Genomic DNA, 17,965 nt, shown 5'->3' with positions numbered 1-17,965 from the left:
TGGTGTTGTTTTGGGGTGGGTTTTGTTGTTGTTGTTTTCTCTTTGTTTTTGTTACCAATAAATGGTTCTAAGATACAATGTGCGCCACATTTGGCTTAATTTCGATCCTGACCATCTATTTTCAAAAGAACTTCTAGCGGTTCCCCACCGTGGAACGCAACAACTTATTATACTGTAAAGTAACGTCAAGTATTACAATTCAATTTGAACTCACACAGCATGACCATCAAAACAATAGCACTTACAGAAGAAGCAGTTAAAAAATAAACAGTTACATGATACTGGAATGATGATAATTTTATCTAATCTAACTTTGTGAGATTGCTAAACTTGTGTTCATGCTCAGCAACATTTCTTGTAGAAAACTGACAGAAATATGCATATATTATTAGCAAGTTATACCAGACTTTTCTGCCTCAGTCCACCTATGCACACCTTTGCCCTGGTTTGAGCTCTTTTAAAATTAATTTCAACCCCTTTTGCTTCCGTATACATCCACTGCCATTTGAACTTTGTGCTTCTCAAAACCCCTGTCTGCAAAATCAATTTAAACCCATCCTGGATGCAGAAGAGCTATCACTTGAAGGGAGTTTTATGCCCTATTTCCCTGCTCACCAATGTGAAGACATCTGCCCTCCTCTGACTGTTCTCATTCCCACCAGCTAGCCCCAGCTGCCAGAGAAAACCTGTCCACTTTGGGAACAGAAAGGGAAACCGTTCTCCAGCCAACCACTCTTTATCATTGTGTTAATAACCATATCCCCATCTGTCCTCCACATCCATCTGCTGTCCTCTGTCTTACACTGGGCTTGGAAGGTCCTTGATGAATGCATAGCCTTTGGTGACTATACTTCTGTAACACTTCCAAAAAACTGATTAGATATAGCTTTGAGCCATGCATAACAGATAATTTAAGAGAAGGAGGAGTATTGTTGTATAAAGGCATTTGTCACCTGCAGACCACAGTACTGTCTTGGAAAGCCCAAAAACTGTCTGCTCCTGTTCTGAGAAGGGAGCAGGAAATGGAGGATCTCACCTACCCTACTCCACCTGAAACCTGAACTGGAGACCCATAGCCAGCTGATGGGATGTAAGTCAAATAAATGGATTTTAGGGACCCTGAAGTCATCCAAGGAGGGCAGTAAAATGACTAGCCAAAACATATGACTGAAAAGAAAGAGAATCTTTTGAATGAAAACAGAGTGGGATCCATAGAGGATTTGCATGTTTTCCCGAGGCAGGGTGGCAGGGGGAGTGGTGGAAAGAGGTTGTAATTGATTATTTTTAGGGATCGGTGAATGTGGCAAAAGCAAGAATCTATGTTCAACCTACAGCCAACATACTTAGTTCTGAGTATCAGTGTGCTGGAAGTGTTTAGACTCAGGGGTATTTTTTATGCCCTCTTCAGTAATGGTGTACAAGTCTTTAGATAAATAAATTTGTAAGACCCTGATATGACAGTTTTAATTTTGTTTTTCAGCTCTTTCAGCATAGCCACTGGACAGAGTGACATTTGCAAGACAGCAACAGTGAATCAGTGGAAATTCTCAGGATGACATCATAATTTCCACGATTCCAAAAAAAATTCTATCATTCAAAAAATATGCACCAGAAAAAAATTAAATACTTTTCTCTTCATTAATGTATTCTGATTAAGTCATCCATTGTAATATTCTCTTAGTATTTCTGAAATCTGTAAATATCGCAAAATGTGCAAAGGCAGTCACGTGAAATGCAAAAACCACAGGCATAGCATTGTCTTGCTCAACCCATTGGAATCTGTCACTGAACAAAGGAATCAGAGAAAAAAAAGAAAAAGAAAAAGCCCACTGTGTTGGAAGAAAAAATGTTCATGCAGACGCACAAACCAATAAAAGCAAGGAAGTTCTGAATCCAGGTCACTGTGGAGTCCTAAACACAGGCCTATTGTGTTTTGATGCAGCAGAAGCCCATATGGTCTTCCATTTGAGGGTCTCAAAGCAATGGGCAATGTTACCATACCATATGTGCTGATTTGAACTACTGTGATGATTTATGTTAGTGAACATAAGGATTTTTTTGCCTTCCCATTTTTTCTTATTCTTGTTCTGTTAGCAGAAGCCTAGAAATTGACATCCTTGTCATTGGGGGCTTCCAGCATTAATATTAAATTTGTCTCTAAAAAAACTTAACAGAATAGCAGTAAGTCCAGCAGAGCAGGACTTCATGTTTAAAAGTGAATTCTCTAACCTGGAACTACAATTTTCCACCAAATGAAAGATCCCACTTTCTACTTCAGCTTCACACTGCTTCTAATCAATTCCCTGCTAGGAAGTTACAAAAAGGCGGTGGCCAAAAATGAACCTTATGGAAATTTACCTCTCAGAAACTGAGCTACACAATGCAGGCTTGGTTCTCAATTTCCCCTTTTAAAACAAAGCAACTGGAAAGGAAATCAAACATTAAAAATACCAGTGAGCAAAAAAAAAAAAAAATATCTTGCTTTCTGGGAGAAACAGTAATGTAGCTAAACAAACAAACAATAAAAAAGCCAGCATCATCTCCCTTTTCCTCCATAGTACAAACCAGAGCTATCCATGACTTTTCTGTGTATAAAAGTCACCTCTCAACACCCAATGAACACACCACTTATCCTGCTCTGCTGAGTATTGCATCCTCTTGGTGCGAGATCATAAAAAAGACAAAACAGACCACTAAACAGAGGAGCAGATTTCTTTCTCCTTTCCATGCTGTTACAGCTCTAACTACCCCACCCCACCAAATGTCATTGTCAAGTGTAACTGCCCAGTGAAGACACAGGTTGTTATCTACAGGCTAAACCAGTTGAATAATTAATTCAACTGACAATTGTTGCTTTTCCATATTTATAAAATGTCAAGACAAAAATGGCTTAGGGGGAAATTTCAACAGCACAAAGATAGGAGGTATTCAATCCCTTATAAAATCTTGGGCAGCTGCCAACCAGCTGCAATTTTTCTCCTTCAACTCAATGTAATCGTCCAACTCAATTTTCCCTACACCTTTTTCTAAATCTCAGGGAAACACCAGGTGCTCCAATGTCAGATGGTGCTCTGAGCTGTTGATTTAAGAACATGGGGGGAGAAAATTGAGGTAACTCACCCAGTTGTATGTACATAGCTTTGTGTGTAGAGATGCATATGGACTGTGTGTACAAACATGCTGACATAAGGTTCTGGTAGTTTTACAGATTCTTTCTTTATCATCAGTACATTTGCAATTGCCTATACACCATGGGAATTAAATCAGAAATCAAATAAACTGTTCATATATTTTATAGAATTGGCTAGCTAAAGCAAGGCACATTCTGCCAAAAAACTAGTTACAAAAAGGATCCACACAAAGAACCCAAGGTAGACAGACCCATGCGGGTTTCTGTTAAGGCCAGGTGAACTGAACTGGGCAAAGCAGAACAGACAGCAATTGAAGAAAGAGGGTAAAGCCAAAAAATATGTGGTTGCCCAGAAATATATGCAAAAAGAAGTGCTTAGGGCCAAAGTGCTGGCTGGATAGTCATGTTGCTTACCACAAGCAGAAAAGCAGACTCATCCAGTAAATGTAAAACATGTCTTTCCTCTAAGTTACACTGAGTCTATCAAACAGTGCTTTTAACAGAGTCATTAATCATTGTGTTTTAAAGTTGTTTAAATCCTAAATCTATCAACTTCAAAGTGTCAGATCTCAGGAAGGACAAAGTTTTGGGAGAGGGGATGACAGGGCCAGACAAATGCAGTGTACTCAACAGAAATAGCAGAGCATCTTTCTCCTAGAGTGAAGTCCCTCCCACTGTAAATAATGATCACGTATCCAGACCTGAGGAACCTGAACGTACATAAATCCATGTGACCTCATGAGCTGCATCCCAGAGTCCTGAGGGAATTCACTGGTGTAGTTTCCAAGCCATTCTCCATGATGCTTAAAAAGTCTTGGCAATCAGGTGAAGTCCCAGGGGACTGGATAATAGGACAACATTGTGCCCATCTTTAAAAAGGCTAGAAAGGAGGACCCTGGGAACTACCAACTGCTCCGTGCCTGGGAAGATCATGGAACAGATGGAGCATGGAACTAGAAGCTGTGCTAAGGAACAAGGACAGGGAGATGATTCAGGACAGCTGCCAAGGCTTCATCAAGAGCAAATTCTGCCTGACCAATCCAGTGGCCTTCTATGATGGGATAACTACATCAGTGGAAAAAGGAAGGGCTACAGATGTCATTGATCTGAATTTCTGTACGGTTTTTTGACACAGTCCCCCAAAACACCCTTCTCTCTAAATTAGAAAGAGATGGATTCAACTGTTAGATAAGAAATTTGGATGGTAGTGGTCAATAGGTCAGAGTCCTGATGGACATAAGAGACAAGGTGTCCCTCATGGGTCAGTGCTGGTGTTCTTGCCTTTTCCAACCTAGAAATGAAACTCAAGATAATTTCAATATGGGAGGTAATATAAAAGTGGATCTTTATTGAAGGCCTTCAGGGGCAATTATGGAAAAAGGCCACCCAGAGAGGGTGACTACAGTTTTTGTATGTTTAGAAAATTAGCATAATTGACAAAAGAGCACCAATTAGGAGGACAAATGATGATGGAATTTTGCCCCAGGACAAGCTCCTTCTCTGGAGCCCTCCACCTTGGTGCTAGCTCTACTTTGTTTATGAAGATGTATCTTGAAGAGCTGTTCTCTGCCTTGGTTCCCAGGAAGAACCAAGATAGGATAGGGGCCTTGTACCCCCTGGGTTGTGTAGCTCTGGAATTAATTTTGTCTTTCTGCCTAGGGAAAAGCCTAATGGGAAAATTAGCCATTAATATGGCTACAAAGCTATAAATACATGTGTGAAGAATAGAGAGAACATATAAAAGGAAAAAAGGCAAACCAAAACAGCATCAGTACTAGTGTTATTTAACGTTTTCATTAATGATTTAGATGAAGGGATTGAGTGTAACCTCAGCAAATTTGCTGGTGACACCAAGCTGAGTGGTGCTGTTGCTACATCTGAGAGACACAGTACCATCCAGAGGGATCTGGACAAGATCAAGTGTGCCCATGGTAACCTCATGAGGTTTAACAAGACCAAGTGTAAGGTGCTGCACCTGGGTTGGAGAAACCCGTGGTTCCAATACAGACTGTGAGATAGACATATGGACAGCAACCCTGGGGAGAAGGACTTGGGGGTGCTGAGGGGTGAGAGGCTGGACATGACCCAGCCATGGGCACTCCCAGCCCAGAGAGCCAAACGTGTCCTGGGCTGCATCCAGAGCAGTGTGGGCAGCAGGGGAGGGAGGGGATTCTGTCCCTCTGCTCTGCTCTGCTGAGACCCCTCCTGGAACCCTGCATCAGCTCTGGGGTCCCAGCACAGGAAGGACATGGACCTGTTGGAGAGAGTCCAGAAGAGAGTTACAAAAATGATTTGAGGACTTGAAAACATCTGCTGTGAGGCAAGGCTGAGAGAACTGGGATTGTTCATCCTGGAGAAGAGAAGGCTTTTTTGGAGTGACATAATCACAGCCTTCAGTACCTGAAGAGATCTACAAGAAAAGTGAGCATGCACTGACAGGACAAGTGAGAATGGATTCAAACTGAAAAGTGGGTAGATTCAGATTAGATCTAGGAAAAATTTGTTCACTGTGAGGGTGGTGAAGAGGTTCCCCAGAGAAGTTATGGATGCCCCATCCCTGTGAGTGTTCAAGACCAGGCTGAATGCTGAGACACATGGTCTATTGAGGGGAGTCCCTCCTCATGGCAGTGGCATTGGAACTAGGTGATCTTTAAGGTCCCTTTTAACCCAAGCCATTCTATTATTCTAAGGTTCTATGATTCCATGACTCATTGAGCAAGTCCTTGATTTGGCTATTATAGATAAGGTGGGATGGGTGGATGGATGGATGGATGGATGGATGGATGGATGGATGGATGGATGGATGGATGGATGGAAGCTGCCCACCAAGCTTCTCCATCACTTCTGTCCTCCGTAGAACATGAAGGAGAAAAAAACATGGGGGAAAAAAATTGTGGGTCAAGATAAAGGCAGTTTAATAAAGCAAAGGTTTTTTCTTTATTTCCCACCAGCAGATGATGTCCAGTTGCTTTCCAGGAAGTAGGGCTTCCAGATGCATAGTGTGGCACTAAAAGAAAAATGTAGTAATAACAAATGCTTGCTCCCGTCTTCCCTCTTTCTCCTAGGTGATATTGCTAGGCAGAGACCATATGGTATGGAATAACCTTTTGGTCAGTTTGGGTCAGCTGCCCTGGCTGCATTCTCCCAACAACTTGTCCATCCTCACTGGTGAGGGGAAATGTTGGAGAGCCTACACTGATGCTGTGCCAGCACTGCTTAGCAGTAGCTAAAACACTGGCGTGTTATCAACACCTTTCTAATCACCAGTGCAAAGCATGGCACTACAAGGGCTGCTGTGGGGAAAATTAGCTTCATCTCAGCCAGAGCCGATACAGTGGATCAGTCCAGCCATAGATTACTTCTTTCATTTATTTTTGTACTACGACAGAATGCCTCACAGGGAAGCCTAAGTAACTCCATTTTATCAGTTCTTAAAATAGAGTCAAATGTCATGCAGAACTTAATGAACTTGGAAAAGAACAGTAATCAAGCTGCAAAAATATCCGATTTTTTTTAATCTCATTTTATTTGATCCTAATCACTCTGTGCTATAGGCGGTCAGTAGACACAGGATTGGAAGATAAATAAATGCACCCTGGCAGTTGCCTCAGCTGCCACTGCAAGTGCTTTCTGACACATAATTAGAAAACAAATGGAAGATTAGCTTAATAATATTCATTAGCATCTAGCGAAACCGAGAGTGTTTCGGGTTCAAAGCATGTTGGGCTTTTAGATGAGTTTAAGAGAATTCTGTATTTCCACCCTTCAGTTATGAGAAGACTGGGGGATGGGGGAAGAAGGGGAGGGAGGAGAGGTGGAGGGAGTGAGGGGGAGCAGAAGGGAGGGAGGAAGAGAGAGAGAGAGAGCTTGCATGGGGTTAACCCCTTTCTCTCTTGTCCATGCTATTTATTGATGTGTTTTTTTCCGCAAGTCTTTCTCCTAATCTTCAGGGCAGGAATAGTTAACAGAAAAGCAGGGCCTCCTTTCAGGCATTGTTGTTTCTGCATGCTCCTCTTCTTTTTTTTTTCCCTCAAATTATCCTAAGTAAGGATTTTAATGATATTCAGAAATCACGGCTGTCTTGCTGAATCGCTGTAAGACTGACCTCCCTTGACAGTTCTTAAATTATTCAGCTATCAAGGGCCTGCTAAACATTAAATTAAGCATCCTCTCTCCCCTGTCCTAAACCATTAAGTTATGCAAATGCACAGATAATGGGGCATATGACAGCTGGAGGCATTAATCAGGCAGCTCTGTCTCTGGGCTGTTGTTATGTAGAAACCGCATCTGCCAACAGACAGAAGAGACACAATTAGATCTCACTTAATGGAATAAGAAGAAACTACCGAGCTCTCTACACTCCTGTTAGGTTGTAGACCTGGGAGGGAATAAGGCACTTGGGAAATCTCACTCGCTCTCTGTTTCTCTTGCTCTCCTTTTTTTAATACCTGTTCTTCCAATTGAAATGAAAAATTACCTGTAATTGTTATCATTTGCAAACAAAGCCTGTCAGAAGACCCACCCACTGTTTACAATGGATGTTTTTCTTGTTCCTTGCTAAGGTTCTTTGGGGAATTTTCCTTCATTTGTTTTTTTTAACTAATGCTCTGTCTTTTGCTGGAGGAGGGGGAAGGGGGGAGGGAAGCAAATAAATGGGTCTCCCTTTACACCATTCAAATTACTGCCTTGCAAATGAACTGGCCTGCTCAATCATAGCAAAGAAGCATATTGCTGAGGCATGACTCAGTTTGCCATTTGTACATATGTGATGATTTCTTTCTTATTACTTGCTAATTATTGGAGACCAGTCTTCGCATGCAGATTTTTCTGGCACTTATAGCACATTATCCCCCACAAAATTTCTTCTCCACTCTAATGAGGTGGGTGGGGGTGGCGCCAAGAAATTTGGGGATGTCCTATGAATTTCCTAAAGAGGTTTGGAAAAGAGTCTAAATAAATTAATGCAGCTTACTTTAAGAGTGGCTTGAAAATCCTTCTTCAAAAATTGGGCTGTGATGGAACATGGATCAAAAAATACTGAGTAAGTGGGTAAGTGGACACGTGAGTCACTGTGTTAGAAAGGGACCTTTTTCCTATGCAGACTAACCTTATGTCTGCTGGAATTTCTGAAACCCTTTATTATTAATAAAGTATCTGATGGAATTTTCTTACCACAAAGATCTTTCACTTCTTTCACGGTAAACTCTTCCCTTCTCTCTGAAAGAATACCTACTAAAACAACTTCATTAAACCCCTTAGACAAAATCTTTAATATAGGTATTTTCCCATGGAGAGGCTGGGCTTTTAATTCAGATTATGTATTAGCTTGTTTAATAAAAGCAAAGAATATCAATTTTTACTGATACCAACTTTGATTTTTGGAAAGCAGTGACATATTTCTGGGACTGATGTTAAAAAGAAAATGTTCTTGAAGTAATGGAACAGGTTAATGAGCATACATCAGTTTGTATACTGCTACTTAAATAAACCCAATACGTGCTGCATGCAATCAGTAATACAGATATTTTTCTGCCCAGCTCCCATGATCAGAACTTCTGACAAAGGTTTTACAATCCAAACTGCTACATAAACATACTGGTTGAACATTTAAAACTGATCTTTACCCCTACACACAAAATAGTCACTACCTCTTGCACTATTGAAAGCCTGAGACTTACGAGCTTAACTGTTACCTACAAGTGAGCAAAGCTAGAACTCTGTATCTAAGTAGGAGGAGAACAAATCTCAGAACCCCAAAATACCAGGCCTTCCTTAGCAATCCACTAAGGGGAAAAAAAGGGAAGCAGTAGGATAAACATTCTAGATGGTCACAGCTGCCAGATTTCCACATTGAAAAGAAGAGAGAATGATAGAAAATGCAAGCTGCTTCTCTATTTTCAGATTACATCTCTGACAAGCAGCTGGAGATCTAAGACGTTAAAACAGTAGATCATGAACCAGTACTAAATTAATGATGTAGTTTTCTAATTATTTACATTCATTTTGCTTTCCTCTGTTGTTTTTATCTCAGGAGTACCGGGAATTTGGGCCAATATACTTCATTTCTATCTCCACTTGTTATGCAGAGGACAACTTTTCCTACTGGTCCTACAACCTTCAAGGCAGGAAAAATAGAAGCCAGGTATAACATAATACCCCCAAATCTTATTACTTTCATTTTAATTTTTGACAATCATGGTATTTCAGACATGACTTCAGAGGCACAGATTGGGTGATGTGTTTACTCCCAGTGATCATGTAGACACTGCTATGATTTCTTTTGTTTACAAAGTGCTCCCAGAGATCTGGATAATGAAGCTCTTCATAAATTTCACAGCACCAAAAGTCACATGCAAGCTAAATACTGGTTTCTTCATTATCAAGATGTTGGATGGCTTCTGATTTGGGTTTACAAATCTTCATTGCGATATTTTACTTTGTAATCAAGTGATATACAATTAACATCTTAGCTTTTCTGTAAGTCTAGAAGTATTGTGTCAAGTCAACAATATGTTTACAAATTATTGTACACAAATTCTGTGTGTATAAATTGCATACATTTCTGAAACCTTCACTGGAGAGGATGGGAGAGATGCAGATAATCAAGCCTACTGTTTGTCCCATATTGTATGCTTTGTGACATTTAACTACTTTCTGGTGCCAGTTCCAAAATTGTTCTGACTATGAAGCAGCAATCTATTAACAGTAAATACAGTTCTTTTTGAAATTCCTCCATGCCAATGCACACTGTTCTATAACTCTTCACTAGTTTTCAGTTGTATTTTTCAGAAGAAACTAAATAGAGGTATCTGACCAATCTAAGTGCTTGTTCTGCATTGCAACAAGATAGACACGACATTGTAATTAAATATCGCTACAAAAATGCCTGAATAAGATATATGTCTAGAACATTTACAACTGTTCCAAAATTTATCTAATGTAGTCTTGGCCTATGGAACTGCTTACACTCTGACTACAAATTTATAATAAGATATTCTCCTTTTCTGGCCACTGGTCATATTTTGGCAAACATTTCCTGGGTGATCCTTTGTAGAAGATGAACTGCACAAAGACATGTATATATATATGTACATATATATGTAAAAAAATTCCATTAGCAGAGATTGAGCATATCAAGAGTAAAATATTTCATGATGCAGATAATTTTTCTGCATGATGGCATCATACAGAAACTAGAGATCACAGCATACGTTTGTGTTTTAAAAAAGAGAGTGCACATTCTTATTGTTACTCTTTTTATTGGTCATTCTCAATTTAACAAAATTTAATGTAAAATATTAATATAGCTTGCAGTGGCCATTCATGCAATCATCTTGGTGTTCATTTGTCTCTGGCAGAGTTGCAACCATGCAGTGCTCCCAGGCTGCTTAGGAAGGAGTGTGGCAGCACTATCCTCACAGTCTCTCTTCTGGGAAAGTGTGTGTTCAGCAAGACTTTCTTAAGTGAGACTTGACAGTGAAGAGGGCAGCACTGAAACTGTTGATTTGTGGAACATCTATCTCACTCTTACTCAAGAAAGCTTGCCCTCAAATATTATTTTAAATTTATTTCTAATCATCATAATTGATAAGCACCATTATAATAAGGTACTCTGCCAACATATGTAAACATTTGTCATTTTTACATTGTTTGGAGTACAAAAGAAGCTGGACTGTAGTCTTCATATGTTTTACACTGCATATGTGTGAATGTACATATGTTCATACTTTGAGATTAACTGAAAGCTTGAGGAGCTTAAAATGTGCAAGAGCAGATAGTCCTATGCTGAATTTATAAATTTGAAAACAGAATTTGCAACATATTCCTCATCTTGAATCTTCAAGTGCTTTTCATTTACGATGAGCAGTAATGTATATCAAGCTAGGACTGAATAAGTAGATTACTTTTTGAATGTAACTTGACTATAAAGAATACAATTCCTATTAGACATGCATATGTACAGATATGCTCTTTGTGTTCCCCTATTACACCGTAATGACTGGACTCTTGTTTATATTTGTACCTTCTTCAGACACAATTTTTTGCTACTTTATTACCTAGGACAGTGCCCAGGCTGAGATGTTTCTCTGAGATTTAGTGCTTTTCTTCAGAAATTCAAACCTTCTCTCACAGCTTTGCCACTGATTTCATGAAAATAGGACTGTACCTAGTGTAGTAATTTAACACAAAATTACATTGGTTTAGCCTATTAGGGCAGTAAACAACAACTTTCACTACTCTATGGTAAGTAACAGCCACAAATATCCACCAATTAGGGCTTATGTTCTAATTTAAGTCCTCTACATCAGCAGAATTACTATATTGGTCTTCCATGCTAAGCTTATTTCTGATATTAGCTTTTCTTTACTCACTGGCTCCAAAGCATAACCTGATAATTTCCTGCTCTGATACTTTCCCTGATTGCTTTGACTGATGACCTTCTCCATTCAGTACAACTTTTCTCCTCAAGATGTAAGTAAGAACTGTCTCTGTGTCTTTACTCATTTCAAATGTTTTCAGGTCTAGAACATGAGAGTTTTCAAGCTGTGCTCATTTTCTATGGAAGGATATTTTATGCATGTTAACATTTCATACAGATTCCTGTCATTATTAGTAATCCCTGATATGTTTGGGTTTTATTGTTCTGAAAGGAAATACATGGTTTTGCACAGTTCTGCTCACATCGTCTGTCTGTGGACACCATTAGACCTTACTTAACTGTCGCTCAGATATTGTATTTTCTTTTCAGGTCTGCCTTCCACTTGGTTTTACAAAAAGCCAGTTATTGAAACCCTGGTCTCTGGTGACTTTTGCCTACACTTTGATAAAAGATTTTCTCACTGTCACTTACCAGTTTCCCTTGCCACAGCTTGCCTTTGTCCACCTTTACACATTCAGCCAAGGACTGAATTTCCAAAGCTGTAGGGACTGGCCAGCTTTCTCCCTTCATTCTCCTTTGAGAGTCAGCCTCCACCTGAGTACTCATGACCCACCTGCTTCCAAATGCATCCAAAGCATGATCTGCATCAAGCAGATCCATAGTTCATTGTTCGGTGAAAAACAATATTGGGCAGTTGCTAGTCTGGACAGGAAGAACAAAATTATCACTTGTGCTCATGGTCTGTACACACAGGCAAACATTGCCTACAGGATTGCCTCGAGACTTCCTCAGTGTGAGTGCTTCCTGGACACTCACCAGCAGAATTCCCATCACAGCAACAGATGCATCCTTCTCAAATCTGTGTCAGGCTGCTTCTGATAGTTCTGCTTTTCACTGTCATCAGTCAATAGAAATTAATGCAGATCCACTGGTCTGCCACAAATTGGTGATCCTTCATCAGTCATTCAGGTCCACCTCAATAGATCAAGCAAGACCAGCTTCTAATCAGGAAAGAAATTTGGTCTTGTAATTAACAAAACTTTGCCACATCTAAGTTCCCCATGACAAGTGAAGCTTTTTTCCATCTTCTTTCCATCTTCTGCAGAGTATTACAGCACTGTCTCTTTCGTACTATTCCTCACACTGCGCTACAGTGAGAACTCTTACCCTGCACATCCTGGGCTGCAGGGGACTTTCAAAACAGTCTGTCAGTCAACTAAAACTGTCATTTTTCTAGGATATGATCTGTGTGTCTTTTGGTAGTTGGCATGTGAATTTACACAGAATCATTTTCAGGGTTTCCAGGTTTTCTATGAAACTTTTACAAATTTGTTAAACCATCCATTGGTCATTCACTTTCTATTTTCACCTGTCTGATTGATTTTTATAATGCCCCAGGCACCAGCAGATTTCCAGTAAAAGCAAACTGGGTCATATAATTTATTTCACACACTTCCACCAGACCACTTACAGGTTTCTTTCCTCAGATTGTTTTATTTCTGATTGTACTAGACATTGAGATTTTTTTCCCCATTTTTTTAGCCAGTATTCCATAATGACTGCAATCTTTTAGTCTGTATATACAGGTAAATATAAGATATTCACATAATAAGATTTATGAGATAAAATATATCTTCTTTGTATTTTGTATGAAATTTGTCAGATATATACTTCTATTATGTACCTCATATATAATACATTTTTATTTCTTGACACCCACGTTCATTATAGATATCAGCATTTCCTGTGTCAAGAGAAGTTGAACTCTGAGCCCTCAGGCCTCCCTAAGTCCTGGGGCATACTGAAAATTATTATAACCCATGGTTTGTTTTGCCATATTACTTAATTAATCCAGCTGCTCTTGAATTGCATTCTTCTTTCACTGGATATTAAACCAACTTGTCAATTGTAATTGCAGAGCTCCTTTTTCCTTCTTTATCTCATTCAGGCCAGTCCTACTGAGTCTATCATTTCTTGCATGATATTGCTTTAGTTCAGTCATTTTTAGTCACAGAAAATACATGGTCTAATGAGTCGAAACAAAACAAACAAACAAAAAAAAAAAAGACCAGCAAGTTTATGAAATAATACTTGTAATTCATACATAAACTTAATATTTCAAAACATTTTAATTATAAGGCTGTATCTGTAGAAACATAATAAAACTTGTACAGATGATTCTAATATATTGGTAGTCAATAATTTCAAATTTTTACCAAGTTTTAACTCTGATGTGTTAAAGATGCATCAGACTGTTAAAGTGGGCTCACACTGCACCTCTGCCACTTATAGAGGAAAACAAGTACTTCCAAGGAATATCAGGTAACATTCAGTACTTGCAAAGTTGCTTCTTTCTCTGTGCACAAGCACACAAAATTACTTTTAAAAATTAGGTGCACAGCTTTCTTGTCTTCACTTAATGTTTGCCTTCCCTCTTCTATCAACACTGAACAGGAAAACATATGCAGATACAAAGAAAACATGAGCAAAGCATTAACAAATTAAGATAAATTAATGACATTGTCTCCATCCCCATTTGAACCACAGGACATGGATATCTTTGGCTTTCAGGGAGACATGACCTTAATGTCATCATTTGAGTTATTTTGCCCACCAAATATTCTAGAATCAAGGCCTGTGAGCAGCTCCCTTACATCCACAGAACTTCAACCTTTATCAATAAATGTGAGCATGATCAGGCTCAAATAAACAAGCAGATGTGTAGTCACATAGTTTTTCCAGCTAGAGACCATAAATGAGCCTTATCCTTTTTTGTCCTATTTACAGAGCAGTCCCCATTTTCATGCCTTCTTGAAAGATATGGTCCTTACAAGTCTTTTCACTTCAAGTATCTGTATATCTGATGTTTTAAAATTAGTACATTTTTGTTCATTTCCCAGGGAGCTGAAACCAAAAAACTACTGAATCATTGCTAACACGTGATATGCTCATTTTGTTTATCTTGCTGTGCATTTGTTTTATTTATTTTCTCAAGCATATTTAGTGTGCAGTCTCTGTGTGGAGTATTATATATTTCTAAATAATGCAATATTGCTGACAGGGTTTACATGACGGAACCATTGATATTGATGTGACAGCCTTAATGTCTCTCTGCTTATTATTATGAAGTATCTTTGCCATAATGCAGAACGTAGTATTCTTAATCTCCTCTTCACTCTACATGATTAGTTGTGCTGCCCTAAAATAAAATCTTAATTCATTCTGAATAGTGGCAGTGATCTTGACAGTCAGTAACACTCATCCTCAGTGTGATATCCTGTCACCAATTGTTTCTTTCGTTCCTCTCTATGAGGTGAAAGCCCAGACTAAGCAGATACCCCCACTAGAATCACCAGTCACCTGTGAACTGCAGGCAGACAGGGTACCCCAGAAGCGCAGTGAGCACGCCTGCACATGGCACCAAAGATACTGTTACAGATGAAAAAAGGAGACCTAAGCATCAGTAAAGGGAGAAACTGAAGTGCTAATGTTATCCAAAGTGAGTTTTTTAACATTTCTCAAGTGTCTCAGCTAGAGCTCAGAATCATCATCTCATCTAGGCAGACGGGCAGGAAGATGGGCAAGCAGGAAGTATCTACAGTTACCTTTGCTTAAAATTTCCCACTAGTGCAATGGTTTTCTTGTAGTTCTGCCTGCTTGTTTATGGCTAAGGTCTTTTAGCTGCTCAGAACCCAGCTGTCTAAAACTCCAGCAGGCTGTGCTATGCTAATCACTATTGCCAGCAAAGATCTAATGTAGAGCTGACATTGCAGTTGCTTCATTTTAGAAAACAGGCTGTAGAGAGAATAGTACTGCCTTTGCCACATAGCCCAAGTAGCTATTCCCAGACTGCCTGAGAGCTCATTTTGCTATATATATTAAAGATATGGGCTCTGGTTATCCATTGTTTCAGTAGCAATAGTTATTAAAATAGCTCAACAGATCCACCATCAATTTTCAATCAATATTGTTCTTATTTAAGGAACAATTCCTGATGCTGTTTCTCTTACCCAGAATAGCTGTGGGTTCCCTATCCCTGGAAGTGTTTATGGTCTTGGATGGGGCTTTGAGCAGCCCTGCTCATGGCAGGAGGGTTGAAACTAGATCTTCTTCATGACTCTTTCAGGCCAAACCATTCAACAATTCTATGATTTTATAAGTCTATGATTGTACTAGAGTGCAATGAATTCCTCTACACTAAAAAAAAATTACTTTTAGTTTGTTTTATTGATCTCAAAGTCACAGAGATGCTGCATCTGTGTAGTCCAAACACATACTTACACTAAACATCTGGCTTGCATTTTATTTTTAATAGCATGGAAGTTAGCCATGTTTCAAGAGGTTTTAATTGTCCAGTAAAATAGTCCTTTATCTTATCTCTTTATATTTCTTGTCACTATGAATTACTTTCAAGTGTGGAAGAAAGACAGCTCCTTGATGCAGTTTGGAAATGTTGATTTCCTAGTTACAATTCATAACAACACAAAGAAGGCTGGATGATTATGGATCTGAGAGAAGAATATAAAATCATCCAGAAATGAATTGATATCTAGAGTACAGAGTAGTACTGACCAATTTACCCAAATTGTCATTCCCCCTGAATTTAATTGTACCCTTAAGTCCTTGGAATTATTTTTGCACATTTTTAGTATACCAAAATGTAAGGATTAATTGGTGTTTTCATTTTAAAATGTAGTGAGCAAATATCAAGCACAAAAACAGTACTACAAGGACAGGATAAACAACTTGGTTAATCCCACATAGGAAACCAATCCTACCATTCAGAAGTTTGTCCATATTATTATTACTTTGTTGTCTTATCATATCCAGCTCTTTTCCACCATCTTAAGTCAATTGGATTCACTTCCAGACAGTTTTATTTTCTTTACTATATGACTGCAATGAAAAGTCCATCCTCTGATTGTTTGCTGGACAGTGTAAGCAGTCTCAGTTCACCTCTCAGCAAGTAGGAAACCATATCAGCAATCAGAAAAATGAGCTGACCTTCAGTCTCAGCAGACAGACCTCATGTGTACAAGGAAAATGAGTTCTGGCTAGGCTTCTTCAGAGATATGGCTAGTTCACATTGGCAAAGCCAGGCATAGGGTTGTACTTCTGCTGCAGGGAAACAGGGCTTAAGTTTCCCAGCTATCAAACATCCAGCAAGTTTTCTCAGCTTTGCTCTCACTGCAAACTACAGAAGACTGTAAAAGTTGTGCAGTCATGGTTTGCTGATTTTTTTATGCCATGACGATTTGGAAGAAAAGAGTCTTTAAAATTTTTATCATATCAAGTCTATGCTGAGAACTCTCAAACAAAAGAAGGCACTGCAAAACACTACATGCACATGGCAAATAGTGCTCAACTGAAAAAAAAAGAAAGAATAAGTGCATCTTACTTAAATATTAGTGGTACAATCTTCAGAGACAACATAACTTTTATGTGATTCATTGTAATTTTTATATTGGCAAAAATACCTCAATATTAGCTATAGGCATAGACAAGGGATGGCTATCCATGATATCAGCTCCAGAAATAGGCTAAGAAATTATCACACTTAAAGCAATTAATAAAGGAAAAAGAAGTAGGGTAAGCTACTTCTCACTAAATAATGTTAGGGGGCAATTTAAAAAGCAATATGGCATATGATAAAAACATTGTTTTAAATCAAATGTAATACTTGTAAATCACCAGCTGTATTCTCTCTACCCATTTCTTTCCTGAAGCTTAGCTTTTAAACACATCTCTGCATCTTAACCAAGTCTTTGTCTCCCTCCTGTGTTCAGACTGTTGTTAACATAAATATGACAAGAAAATGAAGATCTCTTTAAAATATTTACAGTCACTGCTTTAAAATCATATATTAACTCAAGTGATATGTAAAGCAACATTAATATTTCTCAGATAAAGTAAATACTTCCCAGATAAAGGCTAATTCCCATCTGATAAAAGCAGGTCAGAAAAAATTGCAAACAACTTAACAAAGTCAATGTGGTCCCTTTGGGATTTATGATTGATTTTTTTCCCCTCCTAAGATACTGCATCTAAAATTTCTTCCTACTTGCAATATACTAATTTTCAAAAACTTATCCAAGATCTCTAAACCTTCCTTTTGACTGTCAGACTGCCAAATTTACATGATTTCATCAAGAAACGACTTTCTAAAGCATTAAAGCAGAAGGGGGAGAATGATTAATGCATAGATGAAACATATCATTAAATCTTAAACTAATCAATTATTAAATTCTGCAATATTTTAGTAAAGGTGCCTGTTTTTATTTCCAAAGGGATTATATGGAGCTAAGGTGGATATTTCATACATTTTTGATGCACACACACATCTATGCTTCACTCATTAAGTAGTGTGAGACTGCTTTAAAAGAAATATGCTGGTACATGGGAAAGACCCTCAAATATGTCATATAAAAATCTATTAATTTATTTTTCCTTTATAT

Source organism: Parus major, chromosome Z (genome assembly GCF_001522545.3).
Source record: "Parus major isolate Abel chromosome Z, Parus_major1.1, whole genome shotgun sequence".
NCBI lineage: Eukaryota > Metazoa > Chordata > Aves > Passeriformes > Paridae > Parus > Parus major.
Note: the sequence above shows the minus strand (reverse complement) of the source record.